The sequence below is a fragment of the Nicotiana tabacum genome, chromosome 17, assembly GCF_000715075.1.
Source record: "Nicotiana tabacum cultivar K326 chromosome 17, ASM71507v2, whole genome shotgun sequence".
In the NCBI taxonomy this organism is placed as follows: domain Eukaryota; kingdom Viridiplantae; phylum Streptophyta; class Magnoliopsida; order Solanales; family Solanaceae; genus Nicotiana; species Nicotiana tabacum.
This window is the reverse complement of record NC_134096.1, coordinates 63,799,406-63,814,614: the sequence shown is the minus strand read 5'-3', so window position 1 is coordinate 63,814,614 and position 15,209 is coordinate 63,799,406.

Genomic DNA, 15,209 nt, shown 5'->3' with positions numbered 1-15,209 from the left:
GCTGGCTTTTCCCGAGGAAGACTCTGAGAGCTTAACCAAATCTGAAGGTGGGGAAGACCCTGAGGATGAAGACGCTGCCCCCGATGAGGACTAGGCCACTTAGGCCTTTAGATGTTTTTATTTTTGCCTTTTGCATCTTTTTGAGGTCGCTTTGGCCATTGTACATTTCTATATCGGGCCATTCTGGCCTTTGTAAAAAATATTATATATACAAGGCTTTCTTTCCCATTTGGCTTTCAAATTTTTACTTTACTTTATTACTTGTATTCATAAGGGCCGAAACGTCTTAACATAGAGTAATTTAGGCTGTGTTCGAAAGTTCAAACAAACTTTGCCTTTGCCCTACTTTGTTTTAAGGCATATTCGGGGTTTGGTGTTACCGGAACCTTTTTCCTAAGTAGGTAGCCGAGATTGTAGTTTGCCGAGGGTAGCCTTTAGAACCGGTTATGAAAAAAAAAATCGAAGACCTAGTTTTTGTTACGGGCTTCTGACATCTCCGATCCGTATTAATTAGGCCGTAGCCTTTTAGTTCGGGAGCTGCCCATCAGTCTTGTTTTCCCGAGCTATCCAGGCTTGCCCAAGATAATAGTCCCCGAGTGAGATGGTCGTGGCCTTTAAAAACTGGGGAGTTGCCTAGTAGGTCTTATGTCCCCGAGGCCTAGTGACTTGGTCCTGTTCGAGTTTTTTGGAGGGCGGTCCCCGAGTGAGGGAGCGGCCGTTCGTATTCCGGTTATAGACTGCCCTTGGGCTCGTTATTTTTAGGAGATCGGAAGTACGAAACTCTTTAAGGGATGTAAATAGGAAACTTTTTAAAACACAAGATGATTGCAAAGGAAAGTACTTCTCTTTATTCTTGTGCAAAGCAGTCATACATGCGTACATGTTTTATGCCACGGTTCGAGTAAACAATGTGGGCACAGTTCGTTTGACCGTTTGGCCCTTACAATAAATCCTACCTATCGAGACCCTTCCTTTACGAAGTAATTTCCTCACTAAAGTTGATATCCGAAGGTAATGCATATCCGAGGGTAATAACCCCAGTATTCAAGGTTGATTGTAAAGGGACCTCGGATATTATTGAATTGACCTTCGATACCGATTCATGATCGGACTTGATTCTAAGTTAGCACGATCCATTGTTGCCTCGTTAAAAACCTTGCCAAAAAATCCATTTGGGACAAAATCGGTCTAAGGAAAAAAGAGTACAACGCATGCTTTCAGACCTAAAAACTCCGCTTCTTGTTGATCACCTGCAAGTGTTAGTCCGAAATAAAAAAGAAATGAAATGGGGTCATACCTTAGCAGTAATATCATTTTAGGTGGGATATATTCCAATTGCTCGGTAGTTGTTCTCCGTTCATCATTCCGAGCTTATAGGATCATTTCCCGGTGACCTAGAGAATCTGATACGGTCCTTCCCAGTTCGGACCCAATTTCCCTTTGTTCGGATTCTGGGTATTTAGGGTGACTTTCCTTACCACTAAGTCCCCGACATTAAAGTATCTAAGGTTGGACCTTCGATTGTAGTACCTCTCGATCCGTTGTTTTTGGCAGCCAATTGAACAAGGGCGGCCTCACGCCTTTCATCCAATAGTTCCAAGCTCGTATTCATGGCCTCTTCATTTGAATCCTTTGTTGCATATCGGTATCTGATACTTGGTTCCCGGACTTTGACCGGTATTAAGGCTTCGGCGCCATAAACCAATGAAAACGGAGTAGCCCCGGTACTGGATTTTGCAGTCGTGCGGTATGCCTAAAGGACTTCGGGTAGGATCTCCTTCCATTTCCCTTTGGCATCAGTTAACCTCTTCTTAAGGTTTTCGATTATGGTTTTGTTGGTCGATTCGTCTTGCTCGTTCCCGCTAGGGTGATACGGTGTCGATAAGATTCTTTTGATCTTATGATCTTCGAGAAACTTGGTCACTTTGCTGCCGATAAACTGTTTTCCGTTGTCACACACAATTTCGGATGGCATCCCGAACTGACATATGATGTGGTCCCAAATGAAGTCGATGACTTCCTTCTCCCTAACCTTCTCGTATGCCTGTACTTCAACCCACTTAGAAAAATAATCAGTCATAAATAAGATAAATTGAGCCTTACCTAGTGCCCATGGAAGACGGCTGATGATGTCCATTCCCCACTTGATGAATGGTCATGGTGACAAGACTGAATGCATCTATTCCCCGGGCTGGTGAATTATTGGAGCATATTTTTGCATTTGTCACATTTTCGAAAAAACTCCTTCGCATCTTTTTCCATGCTGATCCAGTAATATCCGACTCTGATTACCTTTTGAACCAATGATTCGGCGCCTGAATGATTTCTACAAGTGCCCTCGTGAACTTTCCTCAGAACATACTCGGTATCTCCTGGTCCTAGAAATATTGCTAATAGGCCATCAAATATTATTCTGAACAAGGTTCTGTCTTCGGACAAGGTGAATCGGGTTGCCTTTGTGCGCAGGGCCCTCGATTCTATTGGATCTAAGGGAAGTTTCCCAGTCTTCAAATATTCTACGTATTTATTTCTCCAATCCCAAGTTAAGCTTGCGGAATTTATCTCGGTGTGACCTTCTTTGACTACCGACCTCGTGAGTTGCACAACGGTCCCTGAGTTGAGCTCGTCGTCCTCGACCGACGACCCTAAGTTTGCAAGGGCATCAGCCTCTCTATTTTGATCTCAAGGCACGTGCTTCAAAGTCCATTCTTTAAACTGCTGTAATGTCACTTGTAACTTATCTAGGAACCTTTGCATTCGTTCTTCTCTGACTTCAAGTGTTCATTAATCTGATTCACCACAAGGAGGGAGCCGCACTTATCGATTACCTCCGTCCCCAAGCTTTTGGCTAGCTCGAGACCTGCAATCATGGTCTCATATTCGGCCTCGTTGTAAGTCAGCTTCACAGTTCTAATAGATTGTTTACCCACGTTGCATGTGGGTGGCTTCAGTACGATGCCAAGTCCGGACCCCTTTAGGTTCGATGCACCATCCGTAAGGAGGGTCGAGATTACCGAGTCCGTTCCCGAGTTTACCAATAACTCTCTTTTGACCTCGAGTATTAGGGCTGGCGTGAAGTCAGCCACGAAATATGCCAAGATTTGAGACTTAATGGTTGTTCGGGGTCGATATTCGATATCGTACCCGCCGATTTCCACGGCCCATTTGGCCAATCGTCCCGAGAGTTCGGGTTTATGCATTATATTTTGCAATGGGTAAGTTGTCACAACACATATATGGTGGCATTGAAAGTACAGTTTCAGTTTCCTAGAGGCACTTAACAAAAAGAGTGCCAATTTTTCTAGGTGGGGATATCTTGTTTTGGCCTCACCCAAGGTTCGGCTAACATAATAAATCATAAATTGCGTACCTTGTTCTTCCCGAACTAGGACTCCACTTACCGCTATCTCCGATACTGCCAAATATAAGTACAGTTGTTCATCTGCCCTCGGCGTGCGAAGCAGTGGCGGGCTTAAAAAGTATTGCTTAAGTTATTCCAAGGCCCGTTGGCATTCCCAAGTCCATGTGTAGTATTTTTTCTTCTTCATCAATGAAAATAAATCGGTGACTCTTATCGGAGGACCTCGAGATGAATCGCCCTAGGGAGGCTATGCACCCGGTTAGCCTTTGCACGACCTTCACGTTGTCCACTACCGTTATATCCTCGATAGCTTTGATCTTGTCTAGGGTTGATCTCGATTTCTCGATTGGATACCATGAATCCGAGAAATTAACCTGACCCGACTCCGAACGCGCATTTTTCTGGATTCAATTTCATGTTGTACTTCCTCAATATACTAAAGGTTTCCTGCAAATGCTTCAAATGGTCCTCTTCTCGCAGGGACTTAACTAACATGTCATCAATATAAACTTTCATAGATTCCCCTATTTGTTCTTCGAACATCCGGTTCACTAGGCGTTGGTAAGTGGCACCAGCATTATCTAATCCAAATGGCATTACGTTATAGAAGTATGTGCCATACTTAGTGATGAAGGAGGTCTTTTTCTGATTCGTATTTGGTTGTACCCGGAATAGGCATCGAAAAAACTGAGGATCTCGTGGCCAGTCGTGGCATCAATCATGCGATCGATGTTAGGCAAAGGAAAAAAGTCCTTAGGGCATGCCTTATTTAAATCTTTGTAATCTACTCTTAGTTTGTTCCTTTTCTTAGGGACTACTACTATGTTTGCTAGCCATTCGGGGTATTTGACTTCCCGGATGGACCCTATTTTAAGGAGTTTAGTTACCTCGTCTTTAATAAAGGCATGCTTGATCTCGGACTGGGGCCTCCTTTTCTGCTTCACCGGATGGAATTTTGGGTCCAAGCTCGGTTTATAAGTGGTGATCTCTGGTGGGATTCCTGTCATGTCGAGATGGGACCAAGCAAAACAATCCATGTTATCTATAAGAAATTGAATGATTTTTTTCCTGAGCTCGGGAGTTAACCCCGTGCCCAGGTATACCTTTCGATCGGGCATATGTTCGATCAGTATGACCTGCTCCAGCTCTTCGACCATTGATTTGGTAGCGTCGGAATCATCGGGGACTATGAAGGATCGAGGTACCCCATAATCATCGTCTTCGTCAGTCCCCTGCTTATCTAGTTGGGTCGAGGCCAACGTCTGTGATTGCTATTTGGCTTCCTATTTTGCATTCGAATCTAACTCCTTTGTTGATGAGAGTGTCGATATTGGAATTACTTCATTGATGGCAAACATTTCCTTCGTGGCGGGCTACTCCCCGTAGATTATTTTAATCCCTTCTGGTGTTGGGAATTTTAGCACCTGGTAAAGGTTCGATGGCACAACCCTCATGTTGTGGATCCACGGTCTCCCGACCAGGGCGTTATATCTCATCTCCCCTTCGATCACATAAAATTTGGTCTCCTGGATAGTCCCGGATGCGTTCAGTGGTAATGTTATTTCTCCCTTAGTAGTTTCACAAGCCAGGTTAAATTTGTTTAGCACTCGAGTCGTGGGCACGATTTCGTCCTGAAGGCCGAGTTGTTCTACGACCCTTAATCGAATGATGTTGGCCGAACTACCTGGATCAATTAACACATGCTTAACTTGAGTCTTATTCATCAGTACTAATATTACCAGTGCATCATTTTGGGGTTGTTTGATTCCTTTTGCATTCTCATCGTTGAAAGATAAGGTTCCTTCTGGTATGTAGTCCCGAGTTTGTTTCTCCCTCGTGATTGACACCTTGGTGCGTTTTAACATCGGACTTTGGGGAATATCGACCCCTCCGATAATCATATGAATGACGTGTTGAGGTTCTTCTTGCTCGTTTTGTTTATTGGAATCCCTATTTCTGAAATGATTCTTGGCTCGATCACTCAGAAACTCTCGAAGGTGCCCGTCGTTGAATAACCTAGCTACTTCTTCTCTCAAATGTCGACAATCTACTGTTCTGTGGCCATGGGTCCCATGATATTTGCACATTTGGTTGGGATTTCTCTAGGCTAGATCGGTTTGTAAAGGTCAAGGACATTTAGTATCTTTGATGTGTCCGATAGCCGATACGATGTCGGCTGCGTCAACATTAAAGTTATATTATGTTAATCGTGGTGCCTCTTTAGGTCCGATAGGACTGTCGAAGCCGTTCTTACTCATAAGCCCTCGAGAGCTCTGGCCTCGATCACTCCTTTTTTCATTTCGTGTAGGATTTAGCCCAGATTCGTTGCTCCTACGATCTCCATTATACGGTTGATACCGATCCATGTTCAACCTCGGTTCTCGGTCAATGTCCCTCTTGATTCTATCAATAGCCCTGATAGGATAAACGGACCCGGAAGGAGCTCTAAGCTGGTCATCTTTGAATCTAATCTTTGATTGATACCGATTGTGCACATCAGCCTAAGTACCACCCGGGTATTCTATCAAATTCTGCTTCAACTGCTGCGAAGCCACTGAACTTTGAACATTGAGTCCTTGGGTGAAAGCTTGAACAGCCCAATCATCGATGACCGGCGGCAGATCCATACGTTCCATTTGGAATCGAGACACAAATTCTCTGAGCATTTCGTTGTTCCGACCTTGATGGACCAGCGTGTGCCTTTACAAAAGAATCTACAAACATAGTAAATGAATCAATAGAGTTTGGTGGTAAATTGTGGTACCATATCATATCTCCCTTTGACAGGGTTTCCCCAAACTTCTTTAGCAAGACAGACTCGATCTCGTCATCCTCTAGATCATTCCTTCTGAAAGCACATGTGTAAGAGGTGACATGTTCGTTTGGGTCAGTCGTTCCATTGTATTTAGGAATCTCGGGCATGCGGAACTTCTTAGGAATCGGTTTGGGAGTCGTGCTCGGGAGGGAAGGGTTTTTGCATGAACTTTTTGGAATTCAGACCATTCAATATTGGTGGTGCCCCGGGGATTTGATCGACCCTATAGTTATAAGTTACCACCTTCTTGTCGTTTGCCTCGATCTTTTTTTTCCCCGACTCAAATCGTTTTGTCAGTTCTTCGAGCATCTTCAAGATTGCAGGATCAGCCCCCGATTCCTTCTCGTTCGATTTCCTTAAAACTGATTCGACCCTATGGACAACTTCCTCGGACGGCTCGGGCTCGATCCTACTCGCTGGGTGATTCTGGTTTTGGACCTGGGCTATCGCTGCTTGTTGAGCCTGCAATATTTTGAAGATCACCCGCAAGCTGATCCCGCCATCTTCGCCGCCATGTGTGCTTTGAGCGGCTGATCGAATGTCTCTACAGATGCTGCTCTCGGGATCGACGGCCAAATTTGCATTGATGGCTACATGTGAGTTAACGTCAATTGGATCTACAGTCGGAACTCCATCGAGGCCAACTGGAGGTACGTCGTTCCCTGGTGCTATGTTATCATTTTCGTCGTGGTGACCGAAATCATTATCCACGTGTAGGGGTGTTGACTGAGAGTTCGACATTTTGGTCCTGGAATCAAAGATACTCCAAAGAACAAGTATAAAATAGGGTGTGTGCTATGAAAGTTTGTACCAGGTAATCACTATTATCCTTAGCCCCACGGTGGGCGCCAAACCTGTTTACCCAAAAAATCGGATAACAATTAAATTTATATGCGATTTTAAGGATACGTGATATAACTTGATACAAATTAAGGAAACAGATTAGAATTGAAATTGACGATAAAAGAATAAATGCAAACCACGCGAATCGAGCAGCCTTAGCCCACGAGTTCGATCACCCTTGATCCGAGAAGTGTCTCAATTGATGTATGAACAGAATAACAAGATGATAAAAGCTAGAAAATGACAGTATATTGATTTATGTTGCGTAATGTGTCCCTTTACAAATGATCAAACCCCCTTTATATAGTAGGAGAGTCCTACTCTTGATACAATTCTATACAAGGTAAGAAATCTCATGATTTGCTAATCAATCGGCCTATCCTTGATACGTGCCGAGATTTCCGTCGTGATCTACAACCGATCTCGGATGTTTTGTCCTTCTGTTTTTGGCTTGGTAAATTTCCATCGATCTCGTCTGATCTCAATTTTGTTCGATGACATGGTCTCGAGTTTAACGATATAGCTTCACACCTCGATTTGATATAATTCGAGGTTGAACTTTAACCTACCACTTTTCAGTCTCGATTAGTCGCACAAGAGGCGAACCCGATTTTGACCGTATAGAATATGTCTGATCAAACTTCTTCTTGTATTTGCCCTGCTTTATGTGACTAAGCAAAGGTAGCTAACCATAGTTAACTACTAACAATAATAGTTAAATATAGTGACAAGTGTCATTTATTTATTTGCTTGGTGTAAACACCCGGTGCGGATAAGTTTTCATCCTGTCCCCTTCTCCCTTCATGTTCTTCCCATCCCCCAGCTCCCCTTCCCACGTTTGTTCTTCTTTTCCAGAATTCCTGTCCCCCCTTTTCCCCTTCCCTTTCATCTTCCTATCCCTTATTAATTCTCTTCCAACTTTTCTGTTCTTTTTTCCCTTATTTTCTCCTCAATAATCATGCATTGAGATTATTTTTCACTAAATACGATGCAAATAACTAATTAAGCTACTCCTAAATTACCTTCTAATTTTAAGAAAGAATACATGCGCCAACAATCTGAGTATAGATATTAGCGTCACAATTCTTTTCCGGCCAAAAATATTTTTCGGTGACTTGACCAGGTCAAATCGACTCATTTATTTCTAATTGACAAAGGACTAGATTTGAAGATGAGAAAATTTGAGCAAAAGCGATCTTTCTTTTATTTTAACATTTGGGTTTCAAAATTTTATTAAGATTTTTTTCTTTCTTCTTCATGTTTTTCGTTTCTGGATTTTAGTTTTAATGTTTAGAAAATGGATTGTAGGTTTCCAATAGGAAAGATGGTGGCAGTGTTAGCAGCGGTATTTCTGTTGGTATGCCGGATCGGAGTTCTGGGGAAAAAAAGATAAGAGAAGCGGGAGGAAGTGGTGTTTCAGTGGAGATAGTAGAACCCGTTGACGATGGGGTATTTTGAGAAGCATTTAGTAAATTGATTTTTTTTTTAAGTAGGACCCACAAATTACACATGTCAAGCTATAAAAGGCTAATTAAGTGACGTGTCAATTATGTCATCGCGACTGAGAAACACGCTCTTCTGAGTGTGCCTATTGATGTGCGAATAGTTGAGTTGGGGTGTTCAAATGGAAAAGCACAAAGTCTCTGTACAAGGTTGACAATTGAGTACAAGTTTAAGTGGCCCGGAGGCCATTTCCTTTGATATACTTACTTATCATGTTAGAATTTCTTAACTTCCTTAATCAATATGTTATATGCTATGCAGGCTATTGGCTTACACCATTTCTACCAGATGGGTCTCTAGATGCAGCATCGCATAGGCGATGGAGCGTCATTTGTGCACAATTGGGGTCGTTAGGTTTCTCAACTTGCTACTACTACATTTGTAGTTGCACGAGCGGATGCGCGATTAGGTTTTGATGTTGCGTATGTGCCACTTGAGGATTACCATTATGGGCCAGGCATGCCTCCAGCATGTGGTAGACATGACAGGCGTGTCCAGAGAAGAAGGGGTAGCCTGCGTGGACGTGGTGTTCGGGGAGGATAGGGTCCCCAGCAAGGGGCAGTGAGGCACCCCCGGAGGATATTGGTGAGGATTTGCCTGGTGACTTTGGTGAGGTACACGATGTTGGCGATGATATGCCTACACTCAGACAGTTGTCACTTGGTACTTTACAGTTTACCCCGACAGCTCCATTATTGATCGCGGGCATCAACATTATGTCATTTGATTAGAATGAGTATTATCCTGATGTTCCAGACTCATCGATGGTTGCAGAGGATCGTCCGGTGTGAGATGTACGTAATGGCAGACGTTTGAGTTATGACTTTGCATCGAGGGATGATGAGGATCCTCCAGGCACAAAGAGGGAGACATCACAGTCGGTGGAGATGGCACAGCCTTCATCTAGTCCAGTTCACCTCGGAGTTCCCCAGAGCATTGTGTGCCCATTCATACGGAGGTTTGTTTGTATTACCATTATTTTAAATTTATTTGACCTTAATTATTAGTCAATAATATCTAATTTGTTTTTTTTTTTAAATATTTCACCATCACCTATCACGGAGACAGCAGCGTGTGAGACGCATGATCTTATTCAGAAGCCAACTGAGACATTGGTTTGACTATAAATATTTTTAAGCTATTATATTACTATTATATATATCATATACTAAAATCTGCTAATATTTTGTAGCTTACTACTGGCCCAACGGATGCCTCTACTGATCCTACTAGCCTTCCAGGCAATCATGTTGCAGTGCATCCTCAGATAAAGAGGCGACGGGATGAGGATGATCCGGATAGCGTAGCCGGTCGGGATGGTATGCGCCTCAGGCCAGCCAATGCATTAAAACATACAGGTTGTGGGGCACATTGATAGTTAGTTTGATTTGTATATATGACATTAAATATTTTTTTAATATTATTGATATTTTTACATTATAAGCTTTGTATTTTTAGTTTTAGTCTTATTGATTAGATTAATACTAAAACACAATAAATACGCCAGATTAACATACATTAAAATACGATAAAAAATACATAATACATGAAATATAAAACATAAAATAAACACTACACTTAAAACAACCATGTGTTAATTTAGTCACTATCGCCCATTATTCTCTACTTCAACCACTAAAGTTTTCCTTGCAGCCAATTATTTTCTTCTTCTGCCTTTTTCAATTGCACATTCACTGCCGCAAGTTGTTCTTCGATTTTCCAGAACTGTACTCCGTATTCCCCGGTACGATTTCAAAGGATTAGAAAATATGATTTATAGTATTCCTGGTTAATGGGTTCATCGTACCATTTTTCAAAACCATATTTATTTTCGTCCTACAAATGGTGATGATAAGAAATGAATATTAATGAAGATGTTATAAATAATCTATTAACTAGCATAAATTTCAATATTACTAACTCACAACTTGTTTACACATCCAAACTTATGCGCCCTGTATTGCAAGTTGACCAACATGGATTCAAAATCGCATGTTTCCCATAGTAACACCTAGGCACCTCATCACGTCCAGACATATCCTATTGCTTGAACTTGAAAACTTATGGAAAACAATATTCTTTGTTTGGTTAAGCTGTAATAATCTACAAAGAATAATGTAAAATGCGCGTGGATTTTTATAGGTTAGAATTAGTGATTTAGGTTGCATAATGCATATTGTTCATGAGCCATGTTTCACTAAGAATGGAATAATTACGATACAAGTGCATGCAGGATTTTTTCAGTTCAACAAGACCAGACATGAACTGGTGTATAACCAAATTGTTCGTGCGCTATGTTTCACTTACAATAAATTCTTTATGCTACAAGCGTGTGCAAGCTTTTCAGGTCGACAAGAAAATACGCACATTAAATTTGTATTGTTTACTAAGCTACTGCATAACGCATATTGTTCATGCGTCATAGTTCACTTAGAGTGGAATCTGTACGGTACTAGTGCATACAGGCTTTTCCAGGTCGACAAGACAAGATAACGCATATTGCACATGCGTCATTTTGAACTACCTCCTATTTGGTTCTTCTTAAGTTGAACCAAATTTCCAGTTATTATTTTAAACAACCATTTAAAAATTTCACTTACATTTAATAAGTGGTTTAAGAAGAGACAAAAGACTGAAGGTAGTTCACAAGATCCGTATCGAACACAATCGATCCCTTCCTTGAAAGAACCATACTAGGTTGCTCTACTGATTTGGTGGATGACAAGTGGTATGGTATTTTACGTCCCTTGGTCCCGTAGCCCATCATATATATATATATATATATATATATATATATATATATATATATATATATATAGATCTCAAAATTGTAGGGCACATTATTGGGGGGAAATGCATTTTACAAAGTCTGGAGGTATGCGAATTTAGAGTGAAAACCTAAGATGGGTTCCCCTATAGTCAAAAAGTTATGATTATGAAGTATTATGTCATTATCATGGGCTAGTTGTACCACAAGCATTGTCTGCAATGTTCTAAACTAATACACACCAAGATGAACTAGAAGTTATTCGGCATTTGATGAAGGAGATTTTAGAGATCTTGATTATTCTGTATTTTTAACAGTTTTGGAGTGGGAGGGACTACCAAAATTTCTACCGCAGATGTTGGACATAGGAGTGCCATATTATTGTAGAAATCAAGCAAGTAGCCTTATTGATGATAGCGATGAAATACGAGAAATGTGTATCAATTGGGGACTAGAATATGATGTCCTCGGTCCGGACGGATACGAACAAGACAGTAACGAAGAAGATGAAGAAAATGACAATAAAGAGACTGACAAAAGTAACGATGAATTAGTCCCGACAGTGACGATAATGATGAATAAAAATCATTATTTGTTTCTTCAAGTTTTTTTAAAAGTATTCTATAGAATCTTCAATGCTAAGTGTCAATTAGAGTTAACATTATTGGAAATATAATTTTATTTCATTAATATTGCAAGCACACACCATTACAGACTCTTATTCCTACTAAATATACTGCTACAAAAAATTAATTTTATGCTTGAAAATTACTAATATTGGATGAACTTCCACCAGGAGCTGAATTGCTACTGCTTTCCAAACCGACTGTAGGACATTTACGACAATCGTGTCTTGTTTGGGAATATATACCATATTTACGTGCATATACGGTATCACTAACATCCATTTAGTTCTGTATCTGCGTTAGTTTTTGCACTTGCCTGGGACGCAAGAAATTCTTGTTACAAACCATTTTAAATGGTTCCAACGGCCAATAATGCTCAGAACTCATTGGTTGGAAGTGGCCATTATAGGTGTTTCCGTATGCAGTCACACTATATTCTTTATCAACATACCTCATCGCTACAAACCCATCATGTTGAAACTACTTCATGGCATTTGAGTATGGCAAGTGATAAATCGACCGTTTCCCACATGAAAATAATCGCATGGATTCATTAATGATACGAGTATTATTACCGCGGTTTTGATGCAAACCGGTGCTAACTTCAAAATATTTTGATCGCTGCAATATCGCAAATATGTATGCCATTGTGCCCGCTTCCAATATTTCTCAAATCATTTCATCGGTTGTGGCATAAATTGAATACCCCTTTCCAACAAGGATGATGCACTGCGAAATCTTTCAACAAACCTCTCCGCCAGCTGCTTGAATGACATCCGCACTATGGTAGTGACATGCAATCCACGAGCCAACTTCAACAACCCGTTGAAAGATTCTAACACATTTTAGTCAAAATTCTACATCTTCCGCCATCGTCTTTATGCAAAGTCTACATATCAAACTCATGTTGAATCAACTAATGATAAGCTCCTTCGTCTTCCTGCCTAATCAATTTCATTCGCATCTTGAATTTCTCTTGATGGTCTATTGAAGCCATCTACATTAAATCGTGTAAGCCATCCACAGTAACGGTGGTAGGAGCACGGTTCCTTCCATGCATCCAAAAGATACACGGAACTTAAAATCCCACTGTTTCGATCAAATATTAGACAAATATCTAAACGATGTCTCATAACATGCTCCTTCAAATAGTTTAAAAACCATATCCAAGTCTCTTGACTTTCATTGGCACAAATAGCAAATGCAAGGGGAAATATGCTTCCATTAGCATCTATTGCAACGGCAATCAACATCTTTATATCATACTTTACATATACATGTGTGTCATCTATGGAGTTTACTGGCCCACAATGAACAAAACCATCAGTGGATGGTTTAAATATTCAGAACACATATCTCAATATGTATTCTAGTAAGTTAGGACTCCGATCGTGCTTCCATTCAACAATTTTCCCTGGGTTAAAGTATTACAGAGTAACCATGTACCCCGGTAGAGCCGCAAATGACTTATCTCAATTGCCATAAACAATCTCAAACGCACGTTTACGCCCGAGAAATACCTTTCTTTTGGTAATGGTACACCCATATACCTGCACAACTGATGTTATATACTCTTTCACCGTGTACCTTATGGATGATTCAATGTATGGAATCAAGACAAGGGAAATCAAATCAACATTTAAGTTAAATTGATTCTCATTGAATGTGTCCATATCACAAGTGTGTTTGCCAATTTATTTCCCCATGATCCACATATTAGTTATCAACTTTCTCGCACACAACATCTACTTACAACCTTGGTCCCATCTATGACAAACAACCTTATATATATCCTAAGTTGACTCAACAACCTCAATCTCATGGCAGATATTTATGGTGGACATTTGCACCGCCCTGATAAGGCACGACTTCTCACAAAAAAGTATATTCTCACAGAGCTCTGTTGATCTAGATTCAGCCTACATTTATGTAAGAATATCGTCAAGATCCCTTGTGAGTGCATACACATCTGGCATACGGGGCAAGTAATCAAGGTAGGAAATCTCCCTTAAATGAAAGGTCACACCGGACTCGTACACTGTGGGTATAATGGTAGGTGGAGTCTGCATATACGGAGCATGCTCAGTTATGGCATCATGCTCCCTTGTCAAATCGGGTTGCTCATTCTCACTCTCATCTGCGAAGTGTGTTTCCTCATCGTCTCTCTCATCGGGAAAAGATGTATCATGTCCAGACTCATCATCATTGTCATCTTCCTCACTATGTGCATATACCATATCCTGATTCGATATATCATCATCGCGTAACTGAGTTAGGACAGGATCGGCACGTTGCTTGTTTTCACTGCACAATAAATAAAATAACGAGTTTCTCAGCGTCATCACAACATCATATATTAACTATATCTCTTAACGTACAATTCATAATCCGTAGATAGCCCATGAAGCACATTATCGAGTTGTTGATGACTCACAGATGGACGAGCATTATCAAAACCTCCAAAATTAGGTATATTCCAACTGTTGGTTGGTTCATAACTTGTAAAATTCATATCTGGCTGGTAACCCCTTTGAAAGATATAAGTGTTAGTACGAAGCATAAAAACAATTATACTACAATAACAAAAATTAAAATTTATCACTCGGCATGTGAATTATGTAAACTTGGCAACCCTCCATGTTGCTACATTGGGGAGAAATTATGTCATCGCTCATCATTAGCCCGTGGAGATAAGTTTAGATCTAGCCACTCTTTCATACGGAACCTGTTCGGATAAAACAAGTCCAAAAACACCATCAGATGATTGAGTGTTATTCATATTTTATAGACCATTAATATTGTTGACGTCTTCAAACTTGACGTACATTTTCAGTATTTTAACACAAGAACATCCCGGTGTTCATCCAGAGTCCTTAAAAATCTTGTAGAATTTCATCATCTTCGATGTTAAACTAGGCATAACAAGCAACCCCTTGCGGCGTAAGCGAATAAGGATATCTTCCGGTTAATTTAATATTAACCGAACGTTTACTCACACTCATTCTTTTACAAATCAAAAATATCAATCTGTCGTACTCCAATTTGAGTGGCAATTTAACAATACTCTGTGGAGAATAACTATAGTGTACCGAGTCATTCTCCACCACAACCTCACCACCCCAATGTAATGCAACCCTAATTTTTCGTTCTTCAGGCATTCTAGCAAAGTTCAAAAAATATTGATGAATATGAGGTGATACAAAGGATGCTGAAGAATAAATTTTTCAAAATGATTTATTAAAGACTTAATATTGGACCTTAAGTAAGGAAATATCCAGTGAAAGAAAATGGCAA